Source organism: Phodopus roborovskii, unplaced genomic scaffold (genome assembly GCF_943737965.1).
Source record: "Phodopus roborovskii unplaced genomic scaffold, PHOROB, whole genome shotgun sequence".
Lineage (NCBI taxonomy): Eukaryota > Metazoa > Chordata > Mammalia > Rodentia > Cricetidae > Phodopus > Phodopus roborovskii.
In genome coordinates this window covers 2151829-2167821 of record NW_026126525.1, presented here as the reverse complement: position 1 = coordinate 2167821, position 15993 = coordinate 2151829, and the positions used below count along the sequence as shown (strand labels likewise).

Sequence of the window (15993 nt, the reverse complement as noted above, 5' to 3'; positions counted from 1 at the left end):
ATCCCACCGCCCTCTCAACCTTTGGTTCTCCGGGGAGGGGTTATCTCCATCCTAACCCTTGTGCAGTTCCCAGGAGGGCTATTTTTAGCAGCAGCTACTCGCTCCAACCAAACCCCGGGAGGAACTGCGGTGTGGGAGCGGACGCCGCCCGCACAGAAGCCATCCGCTTTCTGGCATTGTTAGGGATGCGCACCGGAGGCAGGGGATGCAGCTAGCTGCTCTCCTCTGCAGTGCCCACCAGGCGGGCGGTTCGGAGCAGCGCAATCTGTCCTGCGGACAGGATTGCTTTCCCGGTGCGGAAGGCGGTACTCAGCAGCCAGCAGTGGCGAAGGCCCGCCCGCCCCGGGCGTCGGGTGGTCTCTGCAGAGGAGGAAGTTCCTGGGCACCGCTGCCTGCGTCACAGCGGGGCTGGCACCGCGGCTGCGACTAGGCAGGCGGCGGCGACCCCGGGGCCGGGCGCTGGGCGGCGCTGGCTGCCGCCGGCCGGGCAGCGCGCGGGGCGGCGCTGGAGGCGGCTCCGCTCGCGGCTGGGGAGGCACCGGGGAGGAGGAACAGGCTGCGGAGCTGGGGCGTTAGCTGCGTCCCGGGTTGGATCCCGCGAAGAGGACTAGGACCAAGGCGCCGCCGTGGCCGGGGCCGCAGCACTCTGGGCGCGACAAGGCATGAGCCACCCGGAGATCGCCAGCCACCGCTGAATCCAACCTGGACACAGCTCGCCGCGCCCCAGCACCCTCTCTTGCGGACACGGTCGCCCCCAGAGGTAAGGGCTGGAGACTCACGGAGGGATGGAGAGGGTCGGCCGACACCCGGCCACTCGACTCAGTGGCCAACCAGCCCGGATGCGCCCACCCCGCCTCGCTCGCTCGTGTCCCTGCCTCCTCCGGGCTCTGGGACCGGCACAATGTGGTCGCCTCCCAGCGTGCGGTCCTGGGAGCCCGCCAATCCCAACCCCACCCGACCCACGCGGGTCCTGGCGTCCGTGCAAGGGACCCCTAGCCCGGCGCCTAGCGCAGTACGGCCGCACCAGGTTCTGGGGGGCTGGGGGAGGGGCGCACGAGGAGGAAACGCGGTAGCGGTAGGGATGGCCTGGGCGATTCTCCTTCCTTACCTTCAAAACACCCGGAGATGCTAGGGCCTGGTTTGTCTGCTCTTTTCCCCACCTCCCTCGCCTCCCCAGAATGCCTGAAGTTACACTTTTTTAAGGAAGGAGGGTGAAACCCAAGGTCTATTTAGGGATTGAGTCAGAGCCAGCCCGCTCACCTGCAGGACCAGAGGGGCTGGAGGGGGCTGCTCAGCATCCCGGAGGTCAGGTGTCTAGGCCAGCAATTGCAGCCAGGACCTCTGCCTTCTTCCCAGACAGAGCCTCCCTGATCCTTAGTGTTCTGTGGCTCGCAGCATAGAGGTGTTGCCAGCATAGAGATGGAGTTAGCCTTCAGGAGCCTTAGGGTGTGCTCGGTAAATACCAAAGCCTTTCTCTTGTCCAGCAGCCACCCACCCCCCACCCACGACGCTTGGCTGTGTTCCTTGGATTTCAGTTATTTTCAAACACTTCGAGTTCACCTGGCTTTGCGATGGCTCAGCCCACCCTAGTCTCCGTGCTCATGCAGATGTTTCACTAGAGGGTGAGGGCAAAACTTCACCGGGTTTCCAAGTCCTTATGCGTTTTAAACTCACAGCAAATCAGCTAAACATTTCAGATTCCTACCCTCCTTAAATTGGGGGGGGGGGGTCTAATTGGTGGTTGTGAGCGTGCCCCAGTTTGGCCCAGAGGCTTCAATTACCTACCCGTTAGAGGTGCAGCTTTACTCACTTCTGCAGACCGCAATACATTTCTGCCAGGTATGCAGTGGCTTTTTCTGAAGCTTGGACAAGGCTTTAGAATGGACCGGGCATTGAGATACCATCTAGGTGACACAGGAATACAAGTGACTTTAAACTTCTTGGTTCACACGGCTCTGCAAAACCTCCAGCGGTGAAGCTTTAACTGAGTTCGCCCTTCATTTTCTAATGATCTGGGAAAAGCCACTAAACCTGGTTGTAATCTGAACCCCATCGACTCCTACTCAGATCTGTGATCCACGCTGGATGTGTGGACAAAGCTCTCAGATTAGGTCTACAAAACTCTGTAGTAGTAATGTGATAGAAGAACCTCTTATGACTTAAGACATTCTGGAAGGTGGGGCAGTTTTACAAACAAACATTCCCTCTCTTATATTCTAGACTGACAGCCCCCTCAACACCTGTGAAAGGCGGGGTGGTGAGCATCAGTAACCAGTCTCATGGGTAAAACTGCCCATAGCCTTTGCTAATGGCATTAATCTGTTGTTTCTCAGATTGATTGTGCATTTTATTTAACCAAATGTTGTGAGTTTTTGTTTTGTTTTGTTTTTATTGGTCTCATGTAGCTTAGGCTGGCCTCAGACTTGCTATTTAGTAGAGGATGGCTTTGAACTCCTGATCTCAAAAGTGCTGGGATTACTGGAGTATGCTACCATGCCCAGTTTATTCTGTGCTGGTGATCGAATCCGGGGCATTGCGGGTACTAGATGACAGTCTATTGATTGAGTCACATCCCCAAGAAGTGTAATGTTTGAATGGAGACTTTTAATGAAGAAAAAAAGGTTTTAAGAACTGCAAGAAAAAGGAACAATTTCCAGTTTATATAAAGTTGTTTTGTTTGTTTTTTTCAAGACAGGGTTTTTTCTATGTAACCCTAGATGTCCTGGAATTCACTGTAATCTTGGCTGGCCTCAAACTCAGAGAGATCCACCTGTCTCTGCCTCTCTAGTGCTGGGATTAAAGGTGTATGTCACCACAACCAGTGTAAAGTTTATCTTTTCAAAACAACACAGAGCCAGACATATTCTTAACTGCGTATGCCCAGTTTTTTATCAAATTATGATGGCTGGTTGATTGATTGACTGAGACAGGGTTTCTCTGTGTAGCCTAGCTGTCCTGGGACTTGCTCTATAGATCAGGTTGGCCTCAAACTCAGAGATTTGCCTACCTCTGCCTCGTGAGTGCTGGGATTAAAGGCATCAGACCCATCGATGGTTTTTAAGCCTTCTGTGGTATTTTAATCTATAGCCGTTGGCACTGCTATAATAAAGACAAAGTTTACAGAGAAAGGATGTAAAATTTGTACTTAATCTGGCAAGACTTGTCTTAATGATTTACTGTGCTACATCTCCTTTATATGAACTGGCTGTCCTGGTATCTCTCCATCCTGAGAGAGATGTTGCTATCCCCATTTTATATAATGGAGTTCACAGTTTATGGCTTGCCAAAGGCCATGCTAAATGAATGCAAACAGAGTTTGTTTTCAGGCACAGCCTCACTCTGCAGCCCAGGCTTGCCTTATAGTCCTGGTAATCCTCCTGCCTCAGCCTCTTGAATGATAGGATTACAGATGTGAATCACCATACCTGGTTCTCTTTAATTTTTAATGTTACACTTTCTCCCTATTATCTAAAGGCCTTCTCTTTCCCTCCAACCTAATTATACCTTTAACTAACTATAATGCCTGCACAAGAAAACAGAAATTAAGAATGTAAAGTAACCACTCCAGAATTTGCCATGCCTTTACTATGCAACAGAATTCTTATTTTGAGTAAGAACAGCCTATTTCCAAAGCCCATGGTCTTTTTACTGAGTGTAACTAAATGAATGATTTGAAACACCCTAATGGACCATTCTGTCCTGACCATCAGCTGCTTGTGTCCACATGGCAGCAGTGTCCCAGGATTTTCTACTTCATCCCTGCAACATCCGCTGTCTCTAGTCTTGGTTCATCTGTGAACACATATTACAACCCATGAGAATGACATTACTGTGGCAGTGTCTTTGATTCACTTCTTTTAAAATATAAATGGTAACCATGCATGGTGAGACATTATTGTAATCATAACACTCAGGAGGCAAAGGCTTGAGGAATGCTACAAATTTAAGATGAGCTTGTCATTGTGAGTTCCAAGCCGATCTGGGCTACAGAGTGAAGCCCTTTATCAAAAATAAATCAATAAATAAAATCTCAACACCTATTGCAGTAAAGTGCATGCATCGTTTTACATTGGAACAGTGTACAGAGCATAGCCCTAGACAGGAGTAGTCGCTGTCAAGTTCTGTCTGCTCTGCAAAATTCAAAGGGCACACACGACTGAACCACGCTGAGCCCCAGTTTCCTTGTGTAAGCATACTTGGTGTGGGAGCTACATGGGGCAGCGCCTGTGCAGACAGCCCCCTTCTCTAGCAGAGAAGAAGCAAGGACTCCATCTTTGTCTAGAGCTGACTGAACTCTCTGCTTTCACTTTCTGTGTTTTTTACCTGCAGGTGGCGATTAGTCAGTCTCCTCAGAATCAGTCCTCCTCCAGCTAGCCTTGGGTCTACATCTGTTTTTAGCGTATCTAACCTTTGAATCACATCCTTTCTCGAGGTCTTGACTTAGGAGCGCACACACCTTTTTTAGTGTTTCCTTTGTTCTATGCCGCACATTTTAAAGAACTTACTAGAGCTATTTCAGTGGATTGGAATGTGTATCCTTTGGCAGGCAAATGTTCCTGTTTCTGCTGCTCTGAGCCTCAGCCTCGCTTATCTCTCAAGGCACCTCGAGGAAGCTGGTATCTCCCTGCCACACACCTTACCCTCAACCACTCCTCTCCCCACTGCAGCAACATTCCAAGACTAAATGCTCTCTCTTCTCCAGCCCTTTACTCTCCCTCCGCATCTTCTGTCCGTCCAGTTATACACAACAAGCACTCTAATGTTTTATTATTTTTCATGTAATTTTTCCAGACACTGTATTACAAAATACAGTAAGTTGTTAGAAGTAGTAGACCTTTTTCTGTTTTGTTTGTTTGCTTGCTTGCTTAGGATAGCATCTTGATGTTATTTATGTCCTAAGAGAAAGACGAGTCATGTATTTGTAAGTGGTCCTTCCACAGGATCTATGAAAGGCATCCACTTTAATTGCTTATCTTCCTTATTTTGATACTTATTTGTCTCAGCCTTTGAATTTGTTCTTTTATGTGCATGTGTGTAGGGTGTGTGCTGTGTGTATGTGTGTTCACATGTGTGGGCTTCTGTGTATGAAGCTGCACATCCACATGTGTGGAGGCCTGTGGCGGATATTGGCAATCTTTCCTGAGCACTGTCTTATTTATCGAAGTGGGGTTTTCTACTTAACCAGGTGCTCATCATCGTAGCTAATCTAGCTAATCAGTTTTCTCTGAGATCCCCTTTCTCTGCTTCTGAGCCCTTATTCCGCTACCTGACATTCACGTAAGTTCTGGGGATCTGAACTAGGTCCTCACACTTGCAGGGCCAACTCACTCCTACCCAGCCCCTTTTTTCTCTTGTTACATTTCACTAGTATTGCATTTACTGGAAGGTCACATTTCTTAAAGAAAGCCTGGCCTTTAGATGTCACATAAGAAGAAGTGTTTCACTTATAATTTGCTCCTAGAGTGGGCATGTCTGTTGAGCACATTAGAATCAGATAGCCGGCCTTTAGGTAGGAATCCCTTTACTGGAGAGCATGGCCTTCTTCAAACGGAAGTGTGAGGTAGTGAGCAAGGAAGATTTCGAACCTTTGTTGTGGGGAACAGAAGTCACCGTGGCACAGCAGGAGGCTGCAGTTGGAAGTCATATTCAGGAGAGAATTAGTCCAGATGAAAAGCCCAGGCCGTCTTACCACTGATACATGGAATGCAAAAAAGGGGGCTTGGCTGTAATGCTGTGTGGAGGCCTGCCGACTCCTATTCCTGGGCTATAAAAATGAGAGAGATGGATGGGATCAAGTGAACAAGAGTACAGAGAAGCTAACTTGTCCTTGAACAGCTAACATGTAGGTAGAAATGCACACCCCTTACTACTGCTCCATGGCCAGCACAGAAATGCAGGAGGGTTTCTTCTGACAGTTGGGTGGGAATCTGTGGGAACTGACCCGAAGTGTTGAGGTGGAGAATGACTGTCACACGTGGAAAAGTCGGTACCCTTTACTTAGAAAAGTCATTCCCATCACAGGCTTTAGAAGAAGAAAGTTTAGGAACATTTTCTGACATAGAAGCGCAGGCAAACATGCAACATGGACACAGGTGTTAAATTCAGGGCCTTTCACAAGCTGTATACGTCACATACTCCTACTCAGCCACATCTTTGTACACCTACCTGTGCCAGCTCTTGGGTTTTTAAAAAATATTATTCTGTAGCCTGTGATGTGTCTTACCAAAGAGCTGTTGATTAAAAAGAATTGTAATGTGGGCTCAGAAAAATTCAGAAATTCAGAAACCAGCTGCCAGAAAAATATTTTGGAGGTGGGGTTTTAAGACAGGTTTTCTTTTTTGTTTCTTATAAGACAGGGTTGACTCTGTGTAGCTCTGGCCATCCTGGAATTCATTCTGTAGACCAAAGATCTGCCTTCCCCTGCCTCCAAAGTGCTGGGCTTAAAGGCACGTACCATCCACCACCTCTGGCAAGACCCGGTTTCTTGTGCAGCGCTGGCTGGCCTTGAACTCAACCACCATGCCCAGCTCCGAAAGATATTTTATAATTTAAGAAAGTCATTGAAAATGTTTTAGACAAGGAAGTGTTTGAGTTAGAGTGATCCAGGATTGGCATGTGTTCCTTACAGAATCTTTCAAAGACCCAGGGAAATAAAAGATATTCCCATGCCAGAGAAAGCAGCAAGGTGGGACTTGGGGAGAATTAGCTGACTAAGTCAAAAACTGCCAGAGGCCCCAGAACGCAGGACAGATGGTGAGAACGTTTAATGCTGAAGGTCTGTTGTGTTTCTGTGGACTGTGGCCCTTGGATGGACCGTAGTCTTAAGAGTTGTTTTTTCCTTTCTCCCAACCCCTCTTCCCACCCAACCAGTTTTTGCCAGGGCAAGATGATCCCTGCTGAACACATGGTTACAGTGCTCTATGCTACATTTAGAAGTCACAGAGGAGCCGTGTTCAACTGAAGGCATATGGAATAGCATTTTAAAATCCTCTGCAACTGTATTTTGTTGTATTATTTTTTATTTATAAGAAGCATACTCAGCTGGATGTGGTAGCATATGCCTTTAATCCCAGCCCTTAGGAGGCAGAGGCAGGTGGATCTCTGTGAGTATGAAGTCAGCCTGGTCTACAGAGTGAGTTCTAGGACAGCCAGGCTACACAGAGAGATCCTGTCTAGACAAACGAAAAAGAAACATACTTTGTTCGCTTGCTCTCTCTCCCTCCCTTCCCCCACTCTGTGTGTGTGTGTGTGTGTATGTGTGTGTGTGTGCTGCACACCTGTATTCAGGTGCACAGCATGGGTCTGTGTGAAGGCCACAGGTCAACCACAGAGGTTGTTTACCATGAGCCATTCACTTTGCTTTTGGGATAAGGTGTCTTACTATGACCTGGTTCTCTAATAAGGCTAGGCTGGCTCACCAGCAAGCCTGGGATCTGCCCATTTCTGCCTCTCCAGGGCTAGGAAGGCAAGTGTGTGATACAATGACTGGCTTTAAAAAGATCTTGGATGCTGGGGATGTAATTCATGTCATGCTCATGACTGACAGCTATTTCTCCAGACCCTGCTGTCTCAAACCAAGATTTGTAAAGAATTAAATTGATTACCAAAATTTTACATTGACAAATTATTAAACCTTTAAATTCATTTCCCAAAACCTCCTTGACTGGGTGTCCTTTTGATTCTTGATGGGCAGCCCCCCTCAGTTCTCAGAGCCATCACCCCTTATCTGTTCCTTGGGATGCTGTGACCCTGGCCAATTAATCCTCCTTGGGACTTCTCAGGTATTTATCCAGTATGAGTTAGTTTGTATCAAAAAATTGACACTTCCTTATTGAAAAGATTTTAGCATGCAGATATTTGGGGAGGGTGGGGCTCCTGGGGCTGTTTTTGGCTTCCTGGTTTCTTGCACAAGTTCCCTGGGGAACAAAAGCCTGGGCTTCTGGTGTGTTCTCTGGAGATGTGAGGAGGCTGCTTCCCTAGCAGTTGCCCACATCTGGAGGCTGGCCTGCTGTGGTACACACATCTCCACAAGCAATGCAACCCTCCTCTTCCCTGGCTTTTATTTGAACTAGATTGTTCTTTTTCAATGTTTTTAAATAATTTATTTAACTTTATTTTATGAACATTGATGTAAAGTTGTCAGATGCCCTGTAACTGGAGTTACAAACAGTTATGAGCTGCCATGTGGGTGCTAGGAATTGAACCCAGGTCCTCTGAAAGAGCAGCCAGTAATCTTAACCACTGAGCCATCTCTCCAGCCCATCCTTTTTAACTTTAATCTCAAACCTCCAAAATCATGTTTGGTGACAGGAAAATATCCAGGATGGCAAGAGCCTTCCTTGTTCTTTGCAGCCACTCCATCCTTGGTGCCGGAACACAAAAACTATTGATGTTATAGACGTTAATGATGACACTTCTCACCTCCTAGCTGGGAACATATTACTTCCTTCTGATTTTTTGTTTTCTTTTGAGACAACGTCTCACTGTGTAGTCCTGGATGACCTGGACCTTGTTATATCAATCAAGCTGGTTTTGAACTCACAGAGTTCTGCCTGCCTCCAGAGTGCTGGGATTAAAAGTCTGCACCATCACACCTGCTCTGTGGTGATATATTCACTACCCCCCCAACCTGTAGTATGGTCACAGGTGTGGACATTACCGGTTAAAATGAATAGGGGGGGGCTCAGAAGCCTCATCAGGTCGGCAGGGTCTGCATTCTTGGAGCTGGTTGTTTCCTGTCTAAGTTATTTTCTCCAAATAAACTCCATTTCATCTTACTGGTCAAGCATTCTGATTTCCATAGCCATACTGCTCACTTCCTTCTGTCTGACATTCTGGTAATGGAATTTGGTAGTGTCATTAGAAAGTCACCTTTCTTAGTAGAGGCAAATACATGTGTAGAAATATTTCTAAATGTAATTGAAAATTAGGGGAAAAATGTTGAAATTGCTGTAAGCTAGCAGCAAGCATATAAACATAAGGCAAATCTTAAAGGAAAGTCACTAAATGAGATAAATCCAGAAGTTTGTGAGCCCCATGAGTACCTTCTATGCATGTTCGTGTGTTCCCTAGCATGTGTAATTACTCATAATAATGTGTTGCATTATGACATTTCATTCATGTATATAATGTATTTTGGTAAAATATACCCCATCGCCTTCTCTTGCCCTCTCTCCCACCCACTCCCTGTCTCCTTCCTCTTCCCAACTAGTCTTCTTTTTTTTTTCCCCTGTGTATTTTAAGCTCTTGTCAAAAAATCAGTTAAGAATTACTTAGTAGTTACTTTTAAATATCTTAGAGTTTATGAAAATTAAATGGAAAAGACGTTAACTTATACCTAACTTCTGGAACAATAGCTGAACCAATGCTTAGTCAATCATTTCTGTTTTGAAGCCTTAAAGAATGATATCATTGGGGAAACATTGTAAAGAATAATTACTCTGCCTCCCTGGACATTAGCAAGGCCCAATACGGTGTGCATATCAGTGATGTTGGGAAATCCTGTCCAGATTACACTCAGCTTTCTGGTGAGCCCACAGCTATGCGGAGTGTTTCCCAGTCATTCTGCAGCTGTGGCAGTGGGTGGGGTTTGGCCAGGAGTTAAGAATTTCGGCGTTTTTATGAAGGTTCTAGACGGCATGCTAGAAAACATGTGTCTGATGTGTGTGTGAGCCCATGATGTCAGTGCTTGGTGCTAAAGCAAGGATTTAAAACAAGCTTGGTAGAATGAAAGAGATGGAAGGAAATGGTCAAAACAAGCAAAAAGTAATTGATTGGGGGAAAGTGGTGGTGTCATGAAGAAAAATGCGCCCTGAGTACAACATAGTGCCTATCTGGCTGTTGCCGGTGAAGTTGTACCAGAAGAACAACTTGTGAATGAATAGATGAATGAAATGCAAGACAGAGAATGGTTATGTGCCATTAGCATGAAAGTAGGCATTTCTAAGATGGTGTTGACCAGCTAGCAAACTGCTAAAAAGACCTGCTGGATAGATAATTTATGAAAAGCGAGATGTTTTCTTTTGTTTGTTTTGTTTTGTTTGCAGGGGAAGAGCCATCTAAAGTGAATTCTTAACATCACTTGATAGAAGTGGATGGTGGACTTGGTTTTAAAATGTGGTATCAAAGTTATTATTAAACTTTTGTTTTGAGACAAGGTCTCACTGTGTAGCCCTGACTTGCCTAGAACTTGCTATGTAGACCAGGATGGCCTGGAACTTCTGGAAATCCACTTGTGTCTTTCCCAAGAATGGTGACACTAAAGGTACACTCCATCATATCTACATTACTTACCAGGCCCTTGATTGGCAGCTAGTAATCAGTCAGGTGGCCAGGAAACAGATTTCCAAGAACACTTCTGCTCTCTAGTAAGGTTCATTTAAATGTTCTTATGCGTTTTATTGGGAGTCTTAATTTCTTCATGGAGAGAGACCGTAGTAGTAAAATCTTGCAAAGAGATGCTGTCTCTGATCAAGTTTGAAACTTTCTTGGTCATTTTTTTTTAATTTATTATTTAAGTTGGAATACAAAGTCATGGGTTGCATCACGGGGACAGAGAGAGAGACAGAGAGTTACTCTTGACAGTCCTTAAGGCATGAAACATGTTACCTCTGACAGTCTTTATGGATTGTCTTGGCTCAGGAAATTTCATCCATTGCGTTCTATTTTTTGTGTTAGGATGTTTGAATTTATTACCTACTCATTCACTCTTTGGATTTTCATTTATATTGTACCTTTAGAATTATGATGGTCAGCACTGATGACACACTGGTATTTTAATGTTTTCAAAGCGTAATCTAAACAAACACTATTTTAATATTACCTGTGTGTGTACCTGGCCTCTGTGTTTTTGTGTCCTGGCCTATTTAGCCTGGTTTCTTTTTAAAAGGTACAGCAAGAAGTACTTCTGACCCAGTTAGTACTACTTTCAAGCTAGGAATGATTTTGCCTATGGTATTTATCCCTGTGGTACCTATATTTTTAAGGGGGCACCTACGACTCTTATTCTGATAAGACCAGCCTGGGCTAAAAATGGAGTTCCAGGAAGCCAGGGCTATCTTGTTATGAGTAGTTTTTTCTGCCGCCGGTCTGGTCTCACTGCCGAGCCAGCCCCAATTAACACACAGTGACCCTGTATTAGATATAAAGCTATTGGCCAGTTACTAGTTTCTTATTGGCTAGCTCTAGCTCTGTCTTAAATATTAACCCATTTCTATTAATCTAAGTACTTCCACGTGGTCTCATCTTACCAGAGAGAGGGCCCAGACCTCTGTTCTCTCAAGTCTCTCTGTGTTGACTCCTCCCTACTACTTCCTCTCTCCTCCTAGTCCCACCTATCTTGCTTTCCTATTGGCCAACATTGCTTTATTCATTAACCAATAAGAGACACATATTTACAGAATGACATCTGCCATCACTATCCTGCTTCAAAAGAAGATTTAAGTTGTTTTGAAAGACTCAGTGTGTGTGTGTGTGTGTGTGTGTGTGTGTGTGTGTGTGTGTGTGTGTGTGTTTTGAGACAGGGTTTCTTTGTGTAGCTTTGGAGACTATCCTAGAACTCACTCTGTAGAGCAGGCTGACCTCCAACTCACAGAGATCTGCCTGCTTCTACCTCCCAGTGCTGTAATTAAAGGTAAATGCCACCACCACCTTATTAGAAAAAGAGTCTTAGGGGCCCCTTAAAAATTGGGTACACCGAGCTAGTGAGAGATCACTGACTCAGCTCTAACAAGTGGGGAATCTGCATAAAACCAAACTAGACTCCCTTAATATAGGTGACAGTGGTGTGACTGGGACAATCTATGAGGCCACTGGCAGTGGGTCCAAGACCTAACACTAATGCCCAAACTGACTTAGTGGAGCCCATTCTACATGGAGAGATACTTTGCCCAGCCTAGACATAGGGATGTGGGGGTGGAGAGGTCCTTGTCCTGCCTCAATGAGATGATGGGGACAGACTTAGAAGACTTCCTAGGGGAGGCCTTACCCTCTCCATGGAGCAGATGGGAGGAGGAGGGAGTGGGAGAAAAGGAGGGAGGGGGAACTGGGATTGGAATGTAAAAAATAAATTAATAGAAAAAGAAAAAAAACAGGGTACACAAACACATGTGCACCCATATAAACACACACACACACACATAGACACATGTGCACCCACACGAACAACATGTGCACCCACATGAACACATGTGCACCCACATAAAGACAGGCACATGCTCATGCAGGTGACATTTTGAAGATCATACAGTAGTGTTCAGGAAAGTTATTGTAGGCCTTGTCCCACTTACAAAAGTATAGCCCTAGAGCCTTCATAGTGGGATGGTCATGCTAAAGAACTTCATCTCCAAATGAGACATTTTCAACACAGCATGCCACAAAGTAGCTTTACTCAGTTACTACCTGTGTAACAAGCATTTGCACAGTGATACATTACCAGGAGCACAAAGCATCTCAGTACACAGCAATAATGGTGCTGCTTCATGAAGGGCATAAACTTAGGCCTTATTTTCCAAGGGACATAGAATCTGCAATAGTTGGCTTTCCTACAAATAAGCTTTTATTTTATTGCTTTCAGGTGTCCTTCTTAAAGTTTGTGCAAATGGGTCTTTACAAAAACTAGTTGTGCTTTTCTGAGTTTACTTTTAAAAATTTCCCTTATTCGGGGGATTTCCACTATGCTCTCTCGGCATTCGACAGGTGATGCTCACAGCTTTCCCTTCATCATTCCTGACAGGATGTTTTCTTTCATGCTGTTAGAATGCTAGAATGTGGGTGCACTCCAGACTTCTAGAGAGTGTGTTTCTTCTGGGGAGCAGTTTGAGGAAGCCCCTAAAACTGGGTTTCTGGCTCTTCTGGCATTTTCTGGCAATGTGCCAGTGAAATAGAATTTTGTTTGGGTTTTGCTCTGAGAGCATCAGGCATAACCAGTTATTGTAGATGCTTGCCCACAACTCTTCTGGGTTTAGTTAAGTTTTGTTTTCTAGTTTTTCGAGACAGGGTTTCTCTATATTGCTTTGGAGCCTGTCTTGGAACTACCTCTTGTAAACCAGGCTGGTCTCAAACTCACAAAGATCTGCATGCCTCTTTAATCTTGAGTGCTGGGATTAAAGGTGTGCGCCGCCACCACCTGACTTGTTTTATTTTTTTTAAACATTGAAATAACATGATAAATTAAGGGTTAGATGTATCTTAAAGAAAAAGGGGTTGCTTTAGCAAATATCTTTCAGAAAATAAGTTGGACAAGGAAGGCACGAGAAAGCAATCAAAAGCAAGAGGGGGTGGAGGATTCCCTAAGAGAAGGAACTGCACCTGGTGAGGTCAATCTAGGCTTTTCTCTTGCAACCTCTGATACTTCTTGCCACAGGGAGCTGCTAAATCCTAAACCAAAGCTGCAGTCCCTCTGACTTGGAAAAGCAGAGGGTCAAACTGGGGACTTCCAGTGGCTGCACAGTAAAGGGAAAGCCCCTAAATCTGCATATAAACTCCCTCCAAACATTTGCCTGATCTGGGAAGAATTAAGAGACATGAATAGCTGGCCTGAGTCCAGGCGTGAGCCACTGCCACTGTACGGCACAGACTTCAGAGTTTCAGTTTGACCACACTGCTGATCTGCTAGGACTAAAACCAATGCCTTCCCGGGGCTGCAAAGAGCAGTAATTATCATCAGGATATCCAGTGTAAAAATCAGTAATTAGACATGAAAACACACAGGGGAATATAACCCATAAGAAGACAAAGAGTAATCATCAGAAATTAACTTCAAGATGAGCCAAATAATGGAATTAGGCAGTAACAAGTTCCAGCTGCTATTGTTAACAGTGTGGAAAGGAATACGATCCTGATGGCTCCACGGATAGGAACTCAGCAAAGAAATACGGACAACAAAATGCAAAGTCTAATACAAAAAAGCCAGTAGGTAGCTTTCAAACTCATTGGAGGGAACACACACACAATTTTGTAGTAAAAAGTCTGAAGATATTGAGATACACTGACACATGGGACAATATCAACACTACAGCTGTCTCTCCCTGTGAGCACACTGGGGTGACTTGTAAAAGTGGTTTGGTGCTCTTACCCCAGAAAACCACACAAAAAAAAAACCTCTTGCCAATCAAGAGGTCAAATCTTTGTGTTTACTTTAATAGCATTTGTGAAACTGCCGAGACCGTCAAGCCATGCACATCCTCAGAGCCCAGTATCTGAAAAGTGTTGGTTAGAAGGAGCAGCATGCACCATTCTGGCATTCTGATGGTGGAGTGGGTAGGACTGGGCACAGGGTCTGTGGGATAAAGTGGTGCTGACCTTTTACTGTGTACATTTCAAAGTGTAGAGAGTTTAGAGAGCCTAATGGTTCCAGTGCAGCTCTCTGGCCTCTGGACATAGCCAGGAGAGCAAAGCTCCCACAATGCACCATGGCATGTAGTGAACTCACAGTCAGATTAGATGTGCATGCATTCCCATGACATACTGAAATGGTCCTCACAAAAGAGTAGATTGCACAGAAGAAGGGATTTCACAGAAGCAAGTGAATAAACAAAAACTTGTGGCCTTGGAATAAATCTGGCACAAAGAAAATAAAATAATGATAAAACAAAAACAGTGTTCAGGAAGGAAAAAAAATAGGGAAAATGAAAAAGAAAAGAGAAACCATTTTCAGATAAAGGCTACCTGCTGCCCACATTTGATAAAACAAAACATAAACTTACTGATCCAAAGAGCACACCACACTGTAAGTAGTTAAGAGTGCAGTAACACCATCCCTGAATTGTCACCATAGTCTGATGACTGGAAAGCAAATACAAAGAGGAACCTAAAAGTGTTCAGAGAAAGCAAAACATACCCCCTCTAGAATGACAGCAGTCAGGATAAAGAGTAAGTTTTTCTCCAGATAAAGAAAAGTAGGGGCTGGCCAGGTGGCTCAGAGCAAGCCTGATGGCCCGAATTTGATGTCTGGAATGCTCTACACTCCTGCCACTGCAGTACATGGCAGCCTGTACTCACAGACACAATACATAACTTTTAAAGACTGGTTTGTTTCTATTTTTCATGTCTCACCTGCCTATGTGTCTGTGCACATTGTGCATGCAGTGCTCACAGACACCAGAAGAGGGCGTCTGATTCTCACTTTGTAGGTGTGGGGACCAAATCTGGGTGGATCCTCTGGAAGGACAGCCAGTGCTCCTCAGCTGTTGGGCCATCTTTCCAGTTCCGAAAAACAGCTTCAAGAAGGTTCAAAAAAAAAAAAAAAAAAAAATGAAGACAGGGTAACCTTATTTGTATTTTTTGACCACAGTAGAATTTAACTCAAAATTTATAGGAATAAGATAGTTAGAGGAGGGACTAGAGAGATGGCTCAGTGGTTAAGAGCACTTGATGCTCTTCCATCTTATTTCCCAGCACCCACATCAGGGGATCATAACTCACAACCACCATAACTCCAGTGCCAGGGAGACCAATGCCCCTGTGGCCTGTGGGTGACACCAACATTAGCGTGCGCGCGCACACACACACACACACACACACACACACACACACACAGAGTTCAAGTTTTGTAAAGACATTTAGAAGCAAGACAATGTTTGTAAGTCAAATGAGTAACTTCTTAATCTACCTTTGTGTCAAAAACAAACTCAAGACAGAGGGGGTGTTCTGAAAGATCACCAGGTGGACGTGTGCAGATTCAGGCAGATTCCTCATCAAGTGGACACATGCAGATATCTCATTCTACATCCTTAACATCCTTCATGCCGTCCACAGTTCCTGCTCCACTTAGTGGTGCATGTTGAGAAGGGGGAAGTTTTCAAATTCTAAATGTATAAAGTACTTGTTGGTGTCTGTCCAGGAGAGGTGTCCTCAGGTTTCCGTTTCTCTCTGGAAGGAGGACACAGAGCCTGTGAAAGGCAGAGCCTCTTCTAAACTTTCGGTGTGTTTGTCCCCCCATGGCTTCCTCACTGGAACTGACTTTATAGATGGCAGATTCTCTTTGGGTCTTTT

General features: G+C 45.0%; 1 protein-coding gene across 1 annotated transcript in view; it reads left to right on the top strand.

The window, feature by feature from the left end:
• The first annotated feature begins 513 nt into the window (after positions 1-513).
• Positions 514-15993, top strand: part of Lrrc8c (leucine rich repeat containing 8 VRAC subunit C) — a 76266-nt gene continuing 60786 nt past the window's right edge. The window contains exon 1 of the mRNA XM_051198146.1: positions 514-760. The gene's annotated coding sequence lies outside the window, so the exon portion shown is untranslated. The remainder of the gene's footprint in view (positions 761-15993) is intronic.